Below are 26,011 nucleotides of genomic sequence, written 5' to 3' on the forward strand. Positions count from 1 at the left end.
TCAATGTTAATCGACGATATCTGACAAAGTTAGATGCAAACTCACTCAAATATATTAGAAATGTTGAAATTCGACTTCAAATTAGGAAGATAGACTTAGAAAATTTTCACTCAACACAAAGTGACAATCGACCTCAATGGGCTTCAATGGATGTTAATCGACGATATCTGACAAAGTTAGACGCAAACTCACTCAAATATATGAGAAATGTTGAAATTCGACTTTAAATTAGGAAGATAGACTTAGAAAATTTTCACTCAACACAAAGTGACAATCGACCTCAATGGGCTTCAATCAATGTTAATCGACGATATCTGACAAAGTTAGACGCAAACTCACTCAAATATATGAGAAATGTTGAAATTCGACTTTAAATTAGGAAGATAGACTTAGAAAATTTTCACTCAACACAAAGTGACAATCGACCTCAATGGGCTTCAATGGATGTTAATCGACGATATCTGACAAAGTTAGATGCAAACTCACTCAAATATATGAGAAATGTTGAAATTCGACTTTAAATTAGGAAGATAGACTTAGAAAATTTTCACTCAACACAAAGTGACAATCGACCTCAATGGGCTTCAATCAATGTTAATCGACGATATCTGACAAAGTTAGATGCAAACTCACTCGAATATATTAGAAATGTTGAAATTCGACCTCAAATTAGGAAGATAGACTTAGAAAATTTTCACTCAACACAAAGTGACAATCGACCTCAATGGGCTTCAATCAATGTTAATCGACGATATCTGACAAAGTTAGATGCAAACTCACTCAAATATATTAGAAATGTTGAAATTCGACTTCAAATTAGGAAGATAGACTTAGAAAATTTTCACTCAACACAAAGTGACAATCGACCTCAATGGGCTTCAATGGATGTTAATCGACGATATCTGACAAAGTTAGACGCAAACTCACTCAAATATATGAGAAATGTTGAAATTCGACTTTAAATTAGGAAGATAGACTTAGAAAATTTTCACTCAACACAAAGTGACAATCGACCTCATTGGGCTTCAATGGATGTTAATCGACGATATCTGACAAAGTTAGACGCAAACTCACTCAAATATATGAGAAATGTTGAAATTCGACTTTAAATTAGGAAGATAGACTTAGAAAATTTTCACTCAACACAAAGTGACAATCGACCTCAATGGGCTTCAATCAATGTTAATCGACGATATCTGACAAAGTTAGACGCCATCTCACTCAAATATATGAGAAATGTTGAAATTCGACTTTAAATTAGGAAGATAGACTTAGAAAATTTTCACTCAACACAAAGTGACAATCGACCTCAATGGGCTTCAATGGATGTTAATCGACGATATCTGACAAAGTTAGATGCAAACTCACTCAAATATATGAGAAATGTTGAAATTCGACTTTAAATTAGGAAGATAGACTTAGAAAATTTTCACTCAACACAAAGTGACAATCGACCTCAATGGGCTTCAATCAATGTTAATCGACGATATCTGACAAAGTTAGATGCAAACTCACTCGAATATATTAGAAATGTTGAAATTCGACTTCAAATTAGGAAGATAGACTTAGAAAATTTTCACTCAACACAAAGTGACAATCGACCTCAATGGGCTTCAATGGATGTTAATCGACGATATCTCACAAAGTTAGACGCAAACTCACTCAAATATATGAGAAATGTTGAAATTCGACTTTAAATTAGGAAGATAGACTTAGAAAATTTTCACTCAACACAAAGTGACAATCGACCTCAATGGGCTTCAATCAATGTTAATCGACGATATCTGACAAAGTTAGACGCCATCTCACTCAAATATATGAGAAATGTTGAAATTCGACTTTAAATTAGGAAGATAGACTTAGAAAATTTTCACTCAACACAAAGTGACAATCGACCTCAATGGGCTTCAATGGATGTTAATCGACGATATCTGACAAAGTTAGATGCAAACTCACTCAAATATATGAGAAATGTTGAAATTCGACTTTAAATTAGGAAGATAGACTTAGAAAATTTTCACTCAACACAAAGTGACAATCGACCTCAATGGGCTTCAATGGATGTTAATCGACGATATCTGACAAAGTTAGATGCAAACTCACTCGAATATATTAGAAATGTTGAAATTCGACTTCAAATTAGGAAGATAGACTTAGAAAATTTTCACTCAACACAAAGTGACAATCGACCTCAATGGGCTTCAATGGATGTTAATCGACGATATCTCACAAAGTTAGACGCAAACTCACTCAAATATATGAGAAATGTTGAAATTCGACTTTAAATTAGGAAGATAGACTTAGAAAATTCTCACTCAACACAAAGTGACAATCGACCTCAATGGGCTTCAATCAATGTTAATCGACGATATCTGACAAAGTTAGATGCAAACTCACTCAAATATATTAGAAATGTTGAAATTCGACTTCAAATTAGGAAGATAGACTTAGAAAATTTTCACTCAACACAAAGTGACAATCGACCTCAATGGGCTTCAATGGATGTTAATCGACGATATCTGACAAAGTTAGACGCAAACTCACTCAAATATATGAGAAATGTTGAAATTCGACTTTAAATTAGGAAGATAGACTTAGAAAATTTTCACTCAACACAAAGTGACAATCGACCTCAATGGGCTTCAATCAATGTTAATCGACGATATCTGACAAAGTTAGACGCAAACTCACTCAAATATATGAGAAATGTTGAAATTCGACTTTAAATTAGGAAGATAGACTTAGAAAATTTTCACTCAACACAAAGTGACAATCGACCTCAATGGGCTTCAATGGATGTTAATCGACGATATCTGACAAAGTTAGATGCAAACTCACTCAAATATATGAGAAATGTTGAAATTCGACTTTAAATTAGGAAGATAGACTTAGAAAATTTTCACTCAACACAAAGTGACAATCGACCTCAATGGGCTTCAATCAATGTTAATCGACGATATCTGACAAAGTTAGATGCAAACTCACTCGAATATATTAGAAATGTTGAAATTCGACCTCAAATTAGGAAGATAGACTTAGAAAATTTTCACTCAACACAAAGTGACAATCGACCTCAATGGGCTTCAATCAATGTTAATCGACGATATCTGACAAAGTTAGATGCAAACTCACTCAAATATATTAGAAATGTTGAAATTCGACTTCAAATTAGGAAGATAGACTTAGAAAATTTTCACTCAACACAAAGTGACAATCGACCTCAATGGGCTTCAATGGATGTTAATCGACGATATCTGACAAAGTTAGACGCAAACTCACTCAAATATATGAGAAATGTTGAAATTCGACTTTAAATTAGGAAGATAGACTTAGAAAATTTTCACTCAACACAAAGTGACAATCGACCTCAATGGGCTTCAATGGATGTTAATCGACGATATCTGACAAAGTTAGACGCAAACTCACTCAAATATATGAGAAATGTTGAAATTCGACTTCAAATTAGGAAGATAGACTTAGAAAATTTTCACTCAACACAAAGTGACAATCGACCTCAATGGGCTTCAATGGATGTTAATCGACGATATCTGACAAAGTTAGACGCAAACTCACTCAAATATATGAAAAATGTTGAAATTCGACTTTAAATTAGGAAGATAGACTTAGAAAATTTTCACTCAACACAAAGTGACAATCGACCTCAATGGGCTTCAATCAATGTTAATCGACGATATCTGACAAAGTTAGATGCAAACTCACTCAAATATATTAGAAATGTTGAAATTCGACTTCAAATTAGGAAGATAGACTTAGAAAATTTTCACTCAACACAAAGTGACAATCGACCTCAATGGGCTTCAATGGATGTTAATCGACGATATCTGACAAAGTTAGACGCAAACTCACTCAAATATATGAGAAATGTTGAAATTCGACTTTAAATTAGGAAGATAGACTTAGAAAATTTTCACTCAACACAAAGTGACAATCGACCTCAATGGGCTTCAATGGATGTTAATCGACGATATCTGACAAAGTTAGATGCAAACTCACTCAAATATATGAGAAATGTTGAAATTCGACTTTAAATTAGGAAGATAGACTTAGAAAATTTTCACTCAACACAAAGTGACAATCGACCTCAATGGGCTTCAATCAATGTTAATCGACGATATCTGACAAAGTTAGATGCAAACTCACTCGAATATATTAGAAATGTTGAAATTCGACCTCAAATTAGGAAGATAGACTTAGAAAATTTTCACTCAACACAAAGTGACAATCGACCTCAATGGGCTTCAATCAATGTTAATCGACGATATCTGACAAAGTTAGATGCAAACTCACTCAAATATATTAGAAATGTTGAAATTCGACTTCAAATTAGGAAGATAGACTTAGAAAATTTTCACTCAACACAAAGTGACAATCGACCTCAATGGGCTTCAATGGATGTTAATCGACGATATCTGACAAAGTTAGACGCAAACTCACTCAAATATATGAGAAATGTTGAAATTCGACTTTAAATTAGGAAGATAGACTTAGAAAATTTTCACTCAACACAAAGTGACAATCGACCTCAATGGGCTTCAATGGATGTTAATCGACGATATCTGACAAAGTTAGACGCAAACTCACTCAAATATATGAGAAATGTTGAAATTCGACTTCAAATTAGGAAGATAGACTTAGAAAATTTTCACTCAACACAAAGTGACAATCGACCTCAATGGGCTTCAATGGATGTTAATCGACGATATCTGACAAAGTTAGACGCAAACTCACTCAAATATATGAAAAATGTTGAAATTCGACTTTAAATTAGGAAGATAGACTTAGAAAATTTTCACTCAACACAAAGTGACAATCGACCTCAATGGGCTTCAATCAATGTTAATCGACGATATCTGACAAAGTTAGATGCAAACTCACTCAAATATATTAGAAATGTTGAAATTCGACTTCAAATTAGGAAGATAGACTTAGAAAATTTTCACTCAACACAAAGTGACAATCGACCTCAATGGGCTTCAATGGATGTTAATCGACGATATCTGACAAAGTTAGACGCAAACTCACTCAAATATATGAGAAATGTTGAAATTCGACTTTAAATTAGGAAGATAGACTTAGAAAATTTTCACTCAACACAAAGTGACAATCGACCTCAATGGGCTTCAATCAATGTTAATCGACGATATCTGACAAAGTTAGATGCAAACTCACTCAAATATATTAGAAATGTTGAAATTCGACTTCAAATTAGGAAGATAGACTTAGAAAATTTTCACTCAACACAAAGTGACAATCAACCTCAATGGGCTTCAATGGATGTTAATCGACGATATCTGACAAAGTTAGACGCAAACTCACTCAAATATATGAGAAATGTTGAAATTCGACTTTAAATTAGGAAGATAGACTTAGAAAATTTTCACTCAACACAAAGTGACAATCGACCTCAATGGGCTTCAATCAATGTTAATCGACGATATCTGACAAAGTTAGATGCAAACTCACTCAAATATATGAGAAATGTTGAAATTCGACTTCAAATTAGGAAGATAGACTTAGAAAATTTTCACTCAACACAAAGTGACAATCGACCTCAATGGGCTTCAATCAATGTTAATCGACGATATCTGACAAAGTTAGATGCAAACTCACTCAAATATATGAGAAATATTGAAATTCGACTTTAAATTAGGAAGATAGACTTAGAAAATTTTCACTCAACACAAAGTGACAATCGACCTCAATGGGCTTCAATCAATGTTAATCGACGATATCTGACAAAGTTAGATGCAAACTCACTCGAATATATTAGAAATGTTGAAATTCGACTTCAAATTAGGAAGATAGACTTAGAAAATTTTCACTCAACACAAAGTGACAATCGACCTCAATGGGCTTCAATCAATGTTAATCGACGATATCTGACAAAGTTAGAAGCAAACTCACTCAAATATATTAGAAATGTTGAAATTCGACTTCAAATTAGGAAGATAGACTTAGAAAATTTTCACTCAACACAAAGTGACAATCGACCTCAATGGGCTTCAATGGATGTTAATCGACGATATCTGACAAAGTTAGACGCAAACTCACTCAAATATATGAGAAATGTTGAAATTCGACTTTAAATTAGGAAGATAGACTTAGAAAATTTTCACTCAACACAAAGTGACAATCGACCTCAATGGGCTTCAATGGATGTTAATCGACGATATCTGACAAAGTTAGACGCAAACTCACTCAAATATATGAGAAATGTTGAAATTCGACTTTAAATTAGGAAGATAGACTTAGAAAATTTTCACTCAACACAAAGTGGCAATCGACCTCAATGGGCTTCAATGGATGTTAATCGACGATATCTGACAAAGTTAGATGCAAACTCACTCAAATATATGAGAAATGTTGAAATTCGACTTTAAATTAGGAAGATAGACTTAGAAAATTTTCACTCAACACAAAGTGACAATCGACCTCAATGGGCTTCAATGGATGTTAATCGACGATATCTGACAAAGTTAGACGCAAACTCACTCAAATATATGAGAAATGTTGAAATTCGACTTCAAATTAGGAAGATAGACTTAGAAAATTTTCACTCAACACAAAGTGACAATCGACCTCAATGGGCTTCAATGGATGTTAATCGACGATATCTGACAAAGTTAGATGCAAACTCACTCAAATATATGAGAAATGTTGAAATTCGACTTTAAATTAGGAAGATAGACTTAGAAAATTTTCACTCAACACAAAGTGACAATCGACCTCAATGGGCTTCAATCAATGTTAATCGACGATATCTGACAAAGTTAGATGCAAACTCACTCGAATATATTAGAAATGTTGAAATTCGACTTCAAATTAGGAAGATAGACTTAGAAAATTTTCACTCAACACAAAGTGACAATCGACCTCAATGGGCTTCAATGGATGTTAATCGACGATATCTGACAAAGTTAGATGCAAACTCACTCGAATATATGAGAAATGTTGAAATTCGACTTTAAATTAGGAAGATAGACTTAGAAAATTTTCACTCAACACAAAGTGACAATCGACCTCAATGGGCTTCAATCAATGTTAATCGACGATATCTGACAAAGTTAGATGCAAACTCACTCAAATATATTAGAAATGTTGAAATTCGACTTCAAATTAGGAAGATAGACTTAGAAAATTTTCACTCATTACAAAGTGACAATCGACCTCAATGGGCTTCAATGGATGTTAATCGACGATATCTGACAAAGTTAGATGCAAACTCACTCAAATATATGAGAAATGTTGAAATTCGACTTTAAATTAGGAAGATAGACTTAGAAAATTTTCACTCAACACAAAGTGACAATCGACCTCAATGGGCTTCAATGGATGTTAATCGACGATATCTGACAAAGTTAGATGCAAACTCACTCAAATATATGAGAAATGTTGAAATTCGACTTTAAATTAGGAAGATAGACTTAGAAAATTTTCACTCAACACAAAGTGACAATCGACCTCAATGGGCTTCAATGGATGTTAATCGACGATATCTGACAAAGTTAGACGCAAACTCACTCAAATATATGAGAAATGTTGAAATTCGACTTCAAATTAGGAAGATAGACTTAGAAAATTTTCACTCAACACAAAGTGACAATCGACCTCAATGGGCTTCAATGGATGTTAATCGACGATATCTGACAAAGTTAGATGCAAACTCACTCAAATATATGAGAAATGTTGAAATTCGACTTTAAATTAGGAAGATAGACTTAGAAAATTTTCACTCAACACAAAGTGACAATCGACCTCAATGGGCTTCAATCAATGTTAATCGACGATATCTGACAAAGTTAGATGCAAACTCACTCGAATATATTAGAAATGTTGAAATTCGACTTCAAATTAGGAAGATAGACTTAGAAAATTTTCACTCAACACAAAGTGACAATCGACCTCAATGGGCTTCAATGGATGTTAATCGACGATATCTGACAAAGTTAGATGCAAACTCACTCGAATATATGAGAAATGTTGAAATTCGACTTTAAATTAGGAAGATAGACTTAGAAAATTTTCACTCATTACAAAGTGACAATCGACCTCAATGGGCTTCAATGGATGTTAATCGACGATATCTGACAAAGTTAGATGCAAACTCACTCAAATATATGAGAAATGTTGAAATTCGACTTTAAATTAGGAAGATAGACTTAGAAAATTTTCACTCATCACAAAGTGACAATCGACCTCAATGGGCTTCAATGGATGTTAATCGACGATATCTGACAAAGTTAGATGCAAACTCACTCAAATATATGAGAAATGTTGAAATTCGACTTTAAATTAGGAAGATAGACTTAGAAAATTTTCACTCAACACAAAGTGACAATCGACCTCAATGGGCTTCAATGGATGTTAATCGACGATATCTGACAAAGTTAGACGCAAACTCACTCAAATATATGAGAAATGTTGAAATTCGACTTCAAATTAGGAAGATAGACTTAGAAAATTTTCACTCAACACAAAGTGACAATCGACCTCAATGGGCTTCAATGGATGTTAATCGACGATATCTGACAAAGTTAGATGCAAACTCACTCAAATATATGAGAAATGTTGAAATTCGACTTTAAATTAGGAAGATAGACTTAGAAAATTTTCACTCAACACAAAGTGACAATCGACCTCAATGGGCTTCAATCAATGTTAATCGACGATATCTGACAAAGTTAGATGCAAACTCACTCGAATATATGAGAAATGTTGAAATTCGACTTTAAATTAGGAAGATAGACTTAGAAAATTTTCACTCAACACAAAGTGACAATCGACCTCAATGGGCTTCAATCAATGTTAATCGACGATATCTGACAAAGTTAGATGCAAACTCACTCAAATATATTAGAAATGTTGAAATTCGACTTCAAATTAGGAAGATAGACTTAGAAAATTTTCACTCATTACAAAGTGACAATCGACCTCAATGGGCTTCAATGGATGTTAATCGACGATATCTGACAAAGTTAGATGCAAACTCACTCAAATATATGAGAAATGTTGAAATTCGACTTTAAATTAGGAAGATAGACTTAGAAAATTTTCACTCAACACAAAGTGACAATCGACCTCAATGGGCTTCAATGGATGTTAATCGACGATATCTGACAAAGTTAGATGCAAACTCACTCAAATATATGAGAAATGTTGAAATTCGACTTTAAATTAGGAAGATAGACTTAGGAAATTTTCACTCAACACAAAGTGACAATCGACCTCAATGGGCTTCAATCAATGTTAATCGACGATATCTGACAAAGTTAGATGCAAACTCACTCAAATATATTAGAAATGTTGAAATTCGACTTCAAATTAGGAAGATAGACTTAGAAAATTTTCACTCAACACAAAGTGACAATCGACCTCAATGGGCTTCAATGGATGTTAATCGACGATATCTGACAAAGTTAGATGCAAACTCACTCAAATATATGAGAAATGTTGAAATTCGACTTTAAATTAGGAAGATAGACTTAGAAAATTTTCACTCAACACAAAGTGACAATCGACCTCAATGGGCTTCAATGGATGTTAATCGACGATATCTGACAAAGTTAGACGCAAACTCACTCAAATATATGAGAAATGTTGAAATTCGACTTTAAATTAGGAAGATAGACTTAGAAAATTTTCACTCAACACAAAGTGACAATCGACCTCAATGGGCTTCAATCAATGTTAATCGACGATATCTGACAAAGTTAGATGCAAACTCACTCAAATATATTAGAAATGTTGAAATTCGACTTCAAATTAGGAAGATAGACTTAGAAAATTTTCACTCAACACAAAGTGACAATCGACCTCAATGGGCTTCAATGGATGTTAATCGACGATATCCGACAAAGTTAGATGCAAACTCACTCAAATATATTAGAAATGTTGAAATTCGACTTCAAATTAGGAAGATAGACTTAGAAAATTTTCACTCAACACAAAGTGACAATCGACCTCAATGGGCTTCAATCAATGTTAATCGACGATATCTGACAAAGTTAGATGCAAACTCACTCAAATATATTAGAAATGTTGAAATTCGACTTCAAATTAGGAAGATAGACTTAGAAAATTTTCACTCAACACAAAGTGACAATCGACCTCAATGGGCTTCAATGGATGTTAATCGACGATATCTGACAAAGTTAGACGCAAACTCACTCAAATATATGAGAAATGTTGAAATTCGACTTTAAATTAGGAAGATAGACTTAGAAAATTTTCACTCAACACAAAGTGACAATCGACCTCAATGGGCTTCAATCAATGTTAATCGACGATATCTGACAAAGTTAGATGCAAACTCACTCAAATATATGAGAAATGTTGAAATTCGACTTCAAATTAGGAAGATAGACTTAGAAAATTTTCACTCAACACAAAGTGACAATCGACCTCAATGGGCTTCAATCAATGTTAATCGACGATATCTGACAAAGTTAGATGCAAACTCACTCAAATATATGAGAAATGTTGAAATTCGACTTTAAATTAGGAAGATAGACTTAGAAAATTTTCACTCAACACAAAGTGACAATCGACCTCAATGGGCTTCAATCAATGTTAATCGACGATATCTGACAAAGTTAGATGCAAACTCACTCGAATATATTAGAAATGTTGAAATTCGACTTCAAATTAGGAAGATAGACTTAGAAAATTTTCACTCAACACAAAGTGACAATCGACCTCAATGGGCTTCAATCAATGTTAATCGACGATATCTGACAAAGTTAGAAGCAAACTCACTCAAATATATTAGAAATGTTGAAATTCGACTTCAAATTAGGAAGATAGACTTAGAAAATTTTCACTCAACACAAAGTGACAATCGACCTCAATGGGCTTCAATGGATGTTAATCGACGATATCTGACAAAGTTAGACGCAAACTCACTCAAATATATGAGAAATGTTGAAATTCGACTTTAAATTAGGAAGATAGACTTAGAAAATTTTCACTCAACACAAAGTGACAATCGACCTCAATGGGCTTCAATGGATGTTAATCGACGATATCTGACAAAGTTAGACGCAAACTCACTCAAATATATGAGAAATGTTGAAATTCGACTTTAAATTAGGAAGATAGACTTAGAAAATTTTCACTCAACACAAAGTGACAATCGACCTCAATGGGCTTCAATGGATGTTAATCGACGATATCTGACAAAGTTAGATGCAAACTCACTCAAATATATGAGAAATGTTGAAATTCGACTTTAAATTAGGAAGATAGACTTAGAAAATTTTCACTCAACACAAAGTGACAATCGACCTCAATGGGCTTCAATGGATGTTAATCGACGATATCTGACAAAGTTAGATGCAAACTCACTCGAATATATGAGAAATGTTGAAATTCGACTTTAAATTAGGAAGATAGACTTAGAAAATTTTCACTCAACACAAAGTGACAATCGACCTCAATGGGCTTCAATCAATGTTAATCGACGATATCTGACAAAGTTAGATGCAAACTCACTCAAATATATTAGAAATGTTGAAATTCGACTTCAAATTAGGAAGATAGACTTAGAAAATTTTCACTCATTACAAAGTGACAATCGACCTCAATGGGCTTCAATGGATGTTAATCGACGATATCTGACAAAGTTAGATGCAAACTCACTCAAATATATGAGAAATGTTGAAATTCGACTTTAAATTAGGAAGATAGACTTAGAAAATTTTCACTCAACACAAAGTGACAATCGACCTCAATGGGCTTCAATGGATGTTAATCGACGATATCTGACAAAGTTAGATGCAAACTCACTCAAATATATGAGAAATGTTGAAATTCGACTTTAAATTAGGAAGATAGACTTAGGAAATTTTCACTCAACACAAAGTGACAATCGACCTCAATGGGCTTCAATCAATGTTAATCGACGATATCTGACAAAGTTAGATGCAAACTCACTCAAATATATTAGAAATGTTGAAATTCGACTTCAAATTAGGAAGATAGACTTAGAAAATTTTCACTCAACACAAAGTGACAATCGACCTCAATGGGCTTCAATGGATGTTAATCGACGATATCTGACAAAGTTAGATGCAAACTCACTCAAATATATGAGAAATGTTGAAATTCGACTTTAAATTAGGAAGATAGACTTAGAAAATTTTCACTCAACACAAAGTGACAATCGACCTCAATGGGCTTCAATGGATGTTAATCGACGATATCTGACAAAGTTAGACGCAAACTCACTCAAATATATGAGAAATGTTGAAATTCGACTTTAAATTAGGAAGATAGACTTAGAAAATTTTCACTCAACACAAAGTGACAATCGACCTCAATGGGCTTCAATCAATGTTAATCGACGATATCTGACAAAGTTAGATGCAAACTCACTCAAATATATTAGAAATGTTGAAATTCGACTTCAAATTAGGAAGATAGACTTAGAAAATTTTCACTCAACACAAAGTGACAATCGACCTCAATGGGCTTCAATGGATGTTAATCGACGATATCTGACAAAGTTAGATGCAAACTCACTCAAATATATTAGAAATGTTGAAATTCGACTTCAAATTAGGAAGATAGACTTAGAAAATTTTCACTCAACACAAAGTGACAATCGACCTCAATGGGCTTCAATCAATGTTAATCGACGATATCTGACAAAGTTAGATGCAAACTCACTCAAATATATTAGAAATGTTGAAATTCGACTTCAAATTAGGAAGATAGACTTAGAAAATTTTCACTCAACACAAAGTGACAATCGACCTCAATGGGCTTCAATGGATGTTAATCGACGATATCTGACAAAGTTAGACGCAAACTCACTCAAATATATGAGAAATGTTGAAATTCGACTTTAAATTAGGAAGATAGACTTAGAAAATTTTCACTCAACACAAAGTGACAATCGACCTCAATGGGCTTCAATCAATGTTAATCGACGATATCTGACAAAGTTAGATGCAAACTCACTCAAATATATGAGAAATGTTGAAATTCGACTTCAAATTAGGAAGATAGACTTAGAAAATTTTCACTCAACACAAAGTGACAATCGACCTCAATGGGCTTCAATCAATGTTAATCGACGATATCTGACAAAGTTAGATGCAAACTCACTCAAATATATGAGAAATGTTGAAATTCGACTTTAAATTAGGAAGATAGACTTAGAAAATTTTCACTCAACACAAAGTGACAATCGACCTCAATGGGCTTCAATCAATGTTAATCGACGATATCTGACAAAGTTAGATGCAAACTCACTCGAATATATTAGAAATGTTGAAATTCGACTTCAAATTAGGAAGATAGACTTAGAAAATTTTCACTCAACACAAAGTGACAATCGACCTCAATGGGCTTCAATCAATGTTAATCGACGATATCTGACAAAGTTAGAAGCAAACTCACTCAAATATATTAGAAATGTTGAAATTCGACTTCAAATTAGGAAGATAGACTTAGAAAATTTTCACTCAACACAAAGTGACAATCGACCTCAATGGGCTTCAATGGATGTTAATCGACGATATCTGACAAAGTTAGACGCAAACTCACTCAAATATATGAGAAATGTTGAAATTCGACTTTAAATTAGGAAGATAGACTTAGAAAATTTTCACTCAACACAAAGTGACAATCGACCTCAATGGGCTTCAATGGATGTTAATCGACGATATCTGACAAAGTTAGACGCAAACTCACTCAAATATATGAGAAATGTTGAAATTCGACTTTAAATTAGGAAGATAGACTTAGAAAATTTTCACTCAACACAAAGTGACAATCGACCTCAATGGGCTTCAATGGATGTTAATCGACGATATCTGACAAAGTTAGATGCAAACTCACTCAAATATATGAGAAATGTTGAAATTCGACTTTAAATTAGGAAGATAGACTTAGAAAATTTTCACTCAACACAAAGTGACAATCGACCTCAATGGGCTTCAATGGATGTTAATCGACGATATCTGACAAAGTTAGACGCAAACTCACTCAAATATATGAGAAATGTTGAAATTCGACTTCAAATTAGGAAGATAGACTTAGAAAATTTTCACTCAACACAAAGTGACAATCGACCTCAATGGGCTTCAATGGATGTTAATCGACGATATCTGACAAAGTTAGATGCAAAATCACTCAAATATATGAGAAATGTTGAAATTCGACTTTAAATTAGGAAGATAGACTTAGAAAATTTTCACTCAACACAAAGTGACAATCGACCTCAATGGGCTTCAATCAATGTTAATCGACGATATCTGACAAAGTTAGATGCAAACTCACTCGAATATATTAGAAATGTTGAAATTCGACTTCAAATTAGGAAGATAGACTTAGAAAATTTTCACTCAACACAAAGTGACAATCGACCTCAATGGGCTTCAATGGATGTTAATCGACGATATCTGACAAAGTTAGACGCAAACTCACTCAAATATATGAAAAATGTTGAAATTCGACTTTAAATTAGGAAGATAGACTTAGAAAATTTTCACTCAACACAAAGTGACAATCGACCTCAATGGGCTTCAATCAATGTTAATCGACGATATCTGACAAAGTTAGATGCAAACTCACTCAAATATATGAGAAATGTTGAAATTCGACTTTAAATTAGGAAGATAGACTTAGAAAATTTTCACTCAACACAAAGTGACAATCGACCTCAATGGGCTTCAATCAATGTTAATCGACGATATCTGACAAAGTTAGATGCAAACTCACTCGAATATATTAGAAATGTTGAAATTCGACTTCAAATTAGGAAGATAGACTTAGAAAATTTTCACTCAACACAAAGTGACAATCGACCTCAATGGGCTTCAATGGATGTTAATCGACGATATCTGACAAAGTTAGACGCAAACTCACTCAAATATATGAAAAATGTTGAAATTCGACTTTAAATTAGGAAGATAGACTTAGAAAATTTTCACTCAACACAAAGTGACAATCGACCTCAATGGGCTTCAATCAATGTTAATCGACGATATCTGACAAAGTTAGATGCAAACTCACTCAAATATATTAGAAATGTTGAAATTCGACTTCAAATTAGGAAGATAGACTTAGAAAATTTTCACTCAACACAAAGTGACAATCGACCTCAATGGGCTTCAATGGATGTTAATCGACGATATCTGACAAAGTTAGACGCAAACTCACTCAAATATATGAGAAATGTTGAAATTCGACTTTAAATTAGGAAGATAGACTTAGAAAATTTTCACTCAACACAAAGTGACAATCGACCTCAATGGGCTTCAATCAATGTTAATCGACGATATCTGACAAAGTTAGATGCAAACTCACTCAAATATATTAGAAATGTTGAAATTCGACTTCAAATTAGGAAGATAGACTTAGAAAATTTTCACTCAACACAAAGTGACAATCGACCTCAATGGGCTTCAATGGATGTTAATCGACGATATCTGACAAAGTTAGATGCAAACTCACTCGAATATATGAGAAATGTTGAAATTCGACTTTAAATTAGGAAGATAGACTTAGAAAATTTTCACTCAACACAAAGTGACAATCGACCTCAATGGGCTTCAATCAATGTTAATCGACGATATCTGACAAAGTTAGATGCAAACTCACTCAAATATATTAGAAATGTTGAAATTCGACTTCAAATTAGGAAGATAGACTTAGAAAATTTTCACTCATTACAAAGTGACAATCGACCTCAATGGGCTTCAATGGATGTTAATCGACGATATCTGACAAAGTTAGATGCAAACTCACTCAAATATATGAGAAATGTTGAAATTCGACTTTAAATTAGGAAGATAGACTTAGGAAATTTTCACTCAACACAAAGTGACAATCGACCTCAATGGGCTTCAATCAATGTTAATCGACGATATCTGACAAAGTTAGATGCAAACTCACTCAAATATATTAGAAATGTTGAAATTCGACTTCAAATTAGGAAGATAGACTTAGAAAATTTTCACTCAACACAAAGTGACAATCGACCTCAATGGGCTTCAATGGATGTTAATCGACGATATCTGACAAAGTTAGATGCAAACTCACTCAAATATATGAGAAATGTTGAAATTCGACTTTAAATTAGGAAGATAGACTTAGAAAATTTTCACTCAACACAAAGTGACAATCGACCTCAATGGGCTTCAATGGATGTTAATCGACGATATCTGACAAAGTTAGACGCAAACTCACTCAAATATATGAGAAATGTTGAAATTCGACTTTAAATTAGGAAGATAGACTTAGAAAATTTTCACTCAACACAAAGTGACAATCGACCTCAATGGGCTTCAATCAATGTTAATCGACGATATCTGACAAAGTTAGATGCAAACTCACTCAAATATATTAGAAATGTTGAAATTCGACTTCAAATTAGGAAGATAGACTTAGAAAATTTTCACTCAACACAAAGTGACAATCGACCTCAATGGGCTTCAATGGATGTTAATCGACGATATCTGACAAAGTTAGATGCAAACTCACTCAAATATATTAGAAATGTTGAAATTCGACTTCAAATTAGGAAGATAGACTTAGAAAATTTTCACTCAACACAAAGTGACAATCGACCTCAATGGGCTTCAATGGATGTTAATCGACGATATCTGACAAAGTTAGATGCAAACTCACTCAAATATATGAGAAATGTTGAAATTCGACTTTAAATTAGGAAGATAGACTTAGAAAATTTTCACTCAACACAAAGTGACAATCGACCTCAATGGGCTTCAATCAATGTTAATCGACGATATCTGACAAAGTTAGATGCAAACTCACTCAAATATATGAGAAATGTTGAAATTCGACTTTAAATTAGGAAGATAGACTTAGAAAATTTTCACTCAACACAAAGTGACAATCGACCTCAATGGGCTTCAATCAATGTTAATCGACGATATCTGACAAAGTTAGATGCAAACTCACTCAAATATATTAGAAATGTTGAAATTCGACTTTAAATTAGGAAGATAGACTTAGAAAATTTTCACTCAACACAAAGTGACAATCGACCTCAATGGGCTTCAATGGATGTTAATCGACGATATCTGACAAAGTTAGACGCAAACTCACTCAAATATATGAGAAATGTTGAAATTCGACTTTAAATTAGGAAGATAGACTTAGAAAATTTTCACTCAACACAAAGTGACAATCGACCTCAATGGGCTTCAATCAATGTTAATCGACGATATCTGACAAAGTTAGACGCAAACTCACTCAAATATATGAGAAATGTTGAAATTCGACTTTAAATTAGGAAGATAGACTTAGAAAATTTTCACTCAACACAAAGTGACAATCGACCTCAATGGGCTTCAATGGATGTTAATCGACGATATCTGACAAAGTTAGACGCAAACTCACTCAAATATATGAGAAATGTTGAAATTCGACTTCAAATTAGGAAGATAGACTTAGAAAATTTTCACTCAACACAAAGTGACAATCGACCTCAATGGGCTTCAATCAATGTTAATCGACGATATCTGACAAAGTTAGATGCAAACTCACTCGAATATATTAGAAATGTTGAAATTCGACTTCAAATTAGGAAGATAGACTTAGAAAATTTTCACTCAACACAAAGTGACAATCGACCTCAATGGGCTTCAATGGATGTTAATCGACGATATCTCACAAAGTTAGACGCAAACTCACTCAAATATATGAGAAATGTTGAAATTCGACTTTAAATTAGGAAGATAGACTTAGAAAATTCTCACTCAACACAAAGTGACAATCGACCTCAATGGGCTTCAATCAATGTTAATCGACGATATCTGACAAAGTTAGATGCAAACTCACTCAAATATATTAGAAATGTTGAAATTCGACTTCAAATTAGGAAGATAGACTTAGAAAATTTTCACTCAACACAAAGTGACAATCGACCTCAATGGGCTTCAATCAATGTTAATCGACGATATCTGACAAAGTTAGATGCAAACTCACTCAAATATATTAGAAATGTTGAAATTCGACTTCAAATTAGGAAGATAGACTTAGAAAATTTTCACTCAACACAAAGTGACAATCGACCTCAATGGGCTTCAATGGATGTTAATCGACGATATCTGACAAAGTTAGATGCAAACTCACTCAAATATATTAGAAATGTTGAAATTCGACTTCAAATTAGGAAGATAGACTTAGAAAATTTTCACTCAACACAAAGTGACAATCGACCTCAATGGGCTTCAATCAATGTTAATCGACGATATCTGACAAAGTTAGATGCAAACTCACTCAAATATATTAGAAATGTTGAAATTCGACTTCAAATTAGGAAGATAGACTTAGAAAATTTTCACTCAACACAAAGTGACAATCGACCTCAATGGGCTTCAATGGATGTTAATCGACGATATCTGACAAAGTTAGACGCAAACTCACTCAAATATATGAGAAATGTTGAAATTCGACTTTAAATTAGGAAGATAGACTTAGAAAATTTTCACTCAACACAAAGTGACAATCGACCTCAATGGGCTTCAATCAATGTTAATCGACGATATCTGACAAAGTTAGATGCAAACTCACTCAAATATATGAGAAATGTTGAAATTCGACTTCAAATTAGGAAGATAGACTTAGAAAATTTTCACTCAACACAAAGTGACAATCGACCTCAATGGGCTTCAATCAATGTTAATCGACGATATCTGACAAAGTTAGATGCAAACTCACTCAAATATATGAGAAATGTTGAAATTCGACTTTAAATTAGGAAGATAGACTTAGAAAATTTTCACTCAACACAAAGTGACAATCGACCTCAATGGGCTTCAATCAATGTTAATCGACGATATCTGACAAAGTTAGATGCAAACTCACTCGAATATATTAGAAATGTTGAAATTCGACTTCAAATTAGGAAGATAGACTTAGAAAATTTTCACTCAACACAAAGTGACAATCGACCTCAATGGGCTTCAATCAATGTTAATCGACGATATCTGACAAAGTTAGAAGCAAACTCACTCAAATATATTAGAAATGTTGAAATTCGACTTCAAATTAGGAAGATAGACTTAGAAAATTTTCACTCAACACAAAGTGACAATCGACCTCAATGGGCTTCAATGGATGTTAATCGACGATATCTGACAAAGTTAGACGCAAACTCACTCAAATATATGAGAAATGTTGAAATTCGACTTTAAATTAGGAAGATAGACTTAGAAAATTTTCACTCAACACAAAGTGACAATCGACCTCAATGGGCTTCAATGGATGTTAATCGACGATATCTGACAAAGTTAGACGCAAACTCACTCAAATATATGAGAAATGTTGAAATTCGACTTTAAATTAGGAAGATAGACTTAGAAAATTTTCACTCAACACAAAGTGACAATCGACCTCAATGGGCTTCAATGGATGTTAATCGACGATATCTGACAAAGTTAGATGCAAACTCACTCAAATATATGAGAAATGTTGAAATTCGACTTTAAATTAGGAAGATAGACTTAGAAAATTTTCACTCAACACAAAGTGACAATCGACCTCAATGGGCTTCAATGGATGTTAATCGACGATATCTGACAAAGTTAGACGCAAACTCACTCAAATATATGAGAAATGTTGAAATTCGACTTCAAATTAGGAAGATAGACTTAGAAAATTTTCACTCAACACAAAGTGACAATCGACCTCAATGGGCTTCAATGGATGTTAATCGACGATATCTGACAAAGTTAGATGCAAACTCACTCAAATATATGAGAAATGTTGAAATTCGACTTTAAATTAGGAAGATAGACTTAGGAAATTTTCACTCAACACAAAGTGACAATCGACCTCAATGGGCTTCAATCAATGTTAATCGACGATATCTGACAAAGTTAGATGCAAACTCACTCAAATATATTAGAAATGTTGAAATTCGACTTCAAATTAGGAAGATAGACTTAGAAAATTTTCACTCAACACAAAGTGACAATCGACCTCAATGGGCTTCAATGGATGTTAATCGACGATATCTGACAAAGTTAGATGCAAACTCACTCAAATATATGAGAAATGTTGAAATTCGACTTTAAATTAGGAAGATAGACTTAGAAAATTTTCACTCAACACAAAGTGACAATCGACCTCAATGGGCTTCAATGGATGTTAATCGACGATATCTGACAAAGTTAGATGCAAACTCACTCAAATATATGAGAAATGTTGAAATTCGACTTTAAATTAGGAAGATAGACTTAGGAAATTTTCACTCAACACAAAGTGACAATCGACCTCAATGGGCTTCAATCAATGTTAATCGACGATATCTGACAAAGTTAGATGCAAACTCACTCAAATATATTAGAAATGTTGAAATTCGACTTCAAATTAGGAAGATAGACTTAGAAAATTTTCACTCAACACAAAGTGACAATCGACCTCAATGGGCTTCAATGGATGTTAATCGACGATATCTGACAAAGTTAGATGCAAACTCACTCAAATATATGAGAAATGTTGAAATTCGACTTTAAATTAGGAAGATAGACTTAGAAAATTTTCACTCAACACAAAGTGACAATCGACCTCAATGGGCTTCAATGGATGTTAATCGACGATATCTGACAAAGTTAGACGCAAACTCACTCAAATATATGAGAAATGTTGAAATTCGACTTTAAATTAGGAAGATAGACTTAGAAAATTTTCACTCAACACAAAGTGACAATCGACCTCAATGGGCTTCAATCAATGTTAATCGACGATATCTGACAAAGTTAGATGCAAACTCACTCAAATATATTAGAAATGTTGAAATTCGACTTCAAATTAGGAAGATAGACTTAGAAAATTTTCACTCAACACAAAGTGACAATCGACCTCAATGGGCTTCAATGGATGTTAATCGACGATATCTGACAAAGTTAGATGCAAACTCACTCAAATATATTAGAAATGTTGAAATTCGACTTCAAATTAGGAAGATAGACTTAGAAAATTTTCACTCAACACAAAGTGACAATCGACCTCAATGGGCTTCAATCAATGTTAATCGACGATATCTGACAAAGTTAGATGCAAACTCACTCAAATATATTAGAAATGTTGAAATTCGACTTCAAATTAGGAAGATAGACTTAGAAAATTTTCACTCAACACAAAGTGACAATCGACCTCAATGGGCTTCAATGGATGTTAATCGACGATATCTGACAAAGTTAGACGCAAACTCACTCAAATATATGAGAAATGTTGAAATTCGACTTTAAATTAGGAAGATAGACTTAGAAAATTTTCACTCAACACAAAGTGACAATCGACCTCAATGGGCTTCAATCAATGTTAATCGACGATATCTGACAAAGTTAGATGCAAACTCACTCAAATATATGAGAAATGTTGAAATTCGACTTCAAATTAGGAAGATAGACTTAGAAAATTTTCACTCAACACAAAGTGACAATCGACCTCAATGGGCTTCAATCAATGTTAATCGACGATATCTGACAAAGTTAGATGCAAACTCACTCAAATATATGAGAAATGTTGAAATTCGACTTTAAATTAGGAAGATAGACTTAGAAAATTTTCACTCAACACAAAGTGACAATCGACCTCAATGGGCTTCAATCAATGTTAATCGACGATATCTGACAAAGTTAGATGCAAACTCACTCGAATATATTAGAAATGTTGAAATTCGACTTCAAATTAGGAAGATAGACTTAGAAAATTTTCACTCAACACAAAGTGACAATCGACCTCAATGGGCTTCAATCAATGTTAATCGACGATATCTGACAAAGTTAGAAGCAAACTCACTCAAATATATTAGAAATGTTGAAATTCGACTTCAAATTAGGAAGATAGACTTAGAAAATTTTCACTCAACACAAAGTGACAATCGACCTCAATGGGCTTCAATGGATGTTAATCGACGATATCTGACAAAGTTAGACGCAAACTCACTCAAATATATGAGAAATGTTGAAATTCGACTTTAAATTAGGAAGATAGACTTAGAAAATTTTCACTCAACACAAAGTGACAATCGACCTCAATGGGCTTCAATGGATGTTAATCGACGATATCTGACAAAGTTAGACGCAAACTCACTCAAATATATGAGAAATGTTGAAATTCGACTTTAAATTAGGAAGATAGACTTAGAAAATTTTCACTCAACACAAAGTGACAATCGACCTCAATGGGCTTCAATGGATGTTAATCGACGATATCTGACAAAGTTAGATGCAAACTCACTCAAATATATGAGAAATGTTGAAATTCGACTTTAAATTAGGAAGATAGACTTAGAAAATTTTCACTCAACACAAAGTGACAATCGACCTCAATGGGCTTCAATGGATGTTAATCGACGATATCTGACAAAGTTAGACGCAAACTCACTCAAATATATGAGAAATGTTGAAATTCGACTTCAAATTAGGAAGATAGACTTAGAAAATTTTCACTCAACACAAAGTGACAATCGACCTCAATGGGCTTCAATGGATGTTAATCGACGATATCTGACAAAGTTAGATGCAAAATCACTCAAATATATGAGAAATGTTGAAATTCGACTTTAAATTAGGAAGATAGACTTAGAAAATTTTCACTCAACACAAAGTGACAATCGACCTCAATGGGCTTCAATCAATGTTAATCGACGATATCTGACAAAGTTAGATGCAAACTCACTCGAATATATTAGAAATGTTGAAATTCGACTTCAAATTAGGAAGATAGACTTAGAAAATTTTCACTCAACACAAAGTGACAATCGACCTCAATGGGCTTCAATGGATGTTAATCGACGATATCTGACAAAGTTAGACGCAAACTCACTCAAATATATGAAAAATGTTGAAATTCGACTTTAAATTAGGAAGATAGACTTAGAAAATTTTCACTCAACACAAAGTGACAATCGACCTCAATGGGCTTCAATCAATGTTAATCGACGATATCTGACAAAGTTAGATGCAAACTCACTCAAATATATGAGAAATGTTGAAATTCGACTTTAAATTAGGAAGATAGACTTAGAAAATTTTCACTCAACACAAAGTGACAATCGACCTCAATGGGCTTCAATCAATGTTAATCGACGATATCTGACAAAGTTAGATGCAAACTCACTCGAATATATTAGAAATGTTGAAATTCGACTTCAAATTAGGAAGATAGACTTAGAAAATTTTCACTCAACACAAAGTGACAATCGACCTCAATGGGCTTCAATGGATGTTAATCGACGATATCTGACAAAGTTAGACGCAAACTCACTCAAATATATGAAAAATGTTGAAATTCGACTTTAAATTAGGAAGATAGACTTAGAAAATTTTCACTCAACACAAAGTGACAATCGACCTCAATGGGCTTCAATCAATGTTAATCGACGATATCTGACAAAGTTAGATGCAAACTCACTCAAATATATTAGAAATGTTGAAATTCGACTTCAAATTAGGAAGATAGACTTAGAAAATTTTCACTCAACACAAAGTGACAATCGACCTCAATGGGCTTCAATGGATGTTAATCGACGATATCTGACAAAGTTAGACGCAAACTCACTCAAATATATGAGAAATGTTGAAATTCGACTTTAAATTAGGAAGATAGACTTAGAAAATTTTCACTCAACACAAAGTGACAATCGACCTCAATGGGCTTCAATCAATGTTAATCGACGATATCTGACAAAGTTAGATGCAAACTCACTCAAATATATTAGAAATGTTGAAATTCGACTTCAAATTAGGAAGATAGACTTAGAAAATTTTCACTCAACACAAAGTGACAATCGACCTCAATGGGCTTCAATGGATGTTAATCGACGATATCTGACAAAGTTAGATGCAAACTCACTCGAATATATGAGAAATGTTGAAATTCGACTTTAAATTAGGAAGATAGACTTAGAAAATTTTCACTCAACACAAAGTGACAATCGACCTCAATGGGCTTCAATCAATGTTAATCGACGATATCTGACAAAGTTAGATGCAAACTCACTCAAATATATTAGAAATGTTGAAATTCGACTTCAAATTAGGAAGATAGACTTAGAAAATTTTCACTCATTACAAAGTGACAATCGACCTCAATGGGCTTCAATGGATGTTAATCGACGATATCTGACAAAGTTAGATGCAAACTCACTCAAATATATGAGAAATGTTGAAATTCGACTTTAAATTAGGAAGATAGACTTAGGAAATTTTCACTCAACACAAAGTGACAATCGACCTCAATGGGCTTCAATCAATGTTAATCGACGATATCTGACAAAGTTAGATGCAAACTCACTCAAATATATTAGAAATGTTGAAATTCGACTTCAAATTAGGAAGATAGACTTAGAAAATTTTCACTCAACACAAAGTGACAATCGACCTCAATGGGCTTCAATGGATGTTAATCGACGATATCTGACAAAGTTAGATGCAAACTCACTCAAATATATGAGAAATGTTGAAATTCGACTTTAAATTAGGAAGATAGACTTAGAAAATTTTCACTCAACACAAAGTGACAATCGACCTCAATGGGCTTCAATGGATGTTAATCGACGATATCTGACAAAGTTAGACGCAAACTCACTCAAATATATGAGAAATGTTGAAATTCGACTTTAAATTAGGAAGATAGACTTAGAAAATTTTCACTCAACACAAAGTGACAATCGACCTCAATGGGCTTCAATCAATGTTAATCGACGATATCTGACAAAGTTAGATGCAAACTCACTCAAATATATTAGAAATGTTGAAATTCGACTTCAAATTAGGAAGATAGACTTAGAAAATTTTCACTCAACACAAAGTGACAATCGACCTCAATGGGCTTCAATGGATGTTAATCGACGATATCTGACAAAGTTAGATGCAAACTCACTCAAATATATTAGAAATGTTGAAATTCGACTTCAAATTAGGAAGATAGACTTAGAAAATTTTCACTCAACACAAAGTGACAATCGACCTCAATGGGCTTCAATGGATGTTAATCGACGATATCTGACAAAGTTAGATGCAAACTCACTCAAATATATGAGAAATGTTGAAATTCGACTTTAAATTAGGAAGATAGACTTAGAAAATTTTCACTCAACACAAAGTGACAATCGACCTCAATGGGCTTCAATCAATGTTAATCGACGATATCTGACAAAGTTAGATGCAAACTCACTCAAATATATGAGAAATGTTGAAATTCGACTTTAAATTAGGAAGATAGACTTAGAAAATTTTCACTCAACACAAAGTGACAATCGACCTCAATGGGCTTCAATCAATGTTAATCGACGATATCTGACAAAGTTAGATGCAAACTCACTCAAATATATTAGAAATGTTGAAATTCGACTTTAAATTAGGAAGATAGACTTAGAAAATTTTCACTCAACACAAAGTGACAATCGACCTCAATGGGCTTCAATGGATGTTAATCGACGATATCTGACAAAGTTAGACGCAAACTCACTCAAATATATGAGAAATGTTGAAATTCGACTTTAAATTAGGAAGATAGACTTAGAAAATTTTCACTCAACACAAAGTGACAATCGACCTCAATGGGCTTCAATCAATGTTAATCGACGATATCTGACAAAGTTAGACGCAAACTCACTCAAATATATGAGAAATGTTGAAATTCGACTTTAAATTAGGAAGATAGACTTAGAAAATTTTCACTCAACACAAAGTGACAATCGACCTCAATGGGCTTCAATGGATGTTAATCGACGATATCTGACAAAGTTAGACGCAAACTCACTCAAATATATGAGAAATGTTGAAATTCGACTTCAAATTAGGAAGATAGACTTAGAAAATTTTCACTCAACACAAAGTGACAATCGACCTCAATGGGCTTCAATCAATGTTAATCGACGATATCTGACAAAGTTAGATGCAAACTCACTCGAATATATTAGAAATGTTGAAATTCGACTTCAAATTAGGAAGATAGACTTAGAAAATTTTCACTCAACACAAAGTGACAATCGACCTCAATG

Source organism: Diorhabda carinulata, chromosome 11 (genome assembly GCF_026250575.1).
Source record: "Diorhabda carinulata isolate Delta chromosome 11, icDioCari1.1, whole genome shotgun sequence".
NCBI classification, from domain to species: Eukaryota; Metazoa; Arthropoda; class Insecta; order Coleoptera; family Chrysomelidae; genus Diorhabda; species Diorhabda carinulata.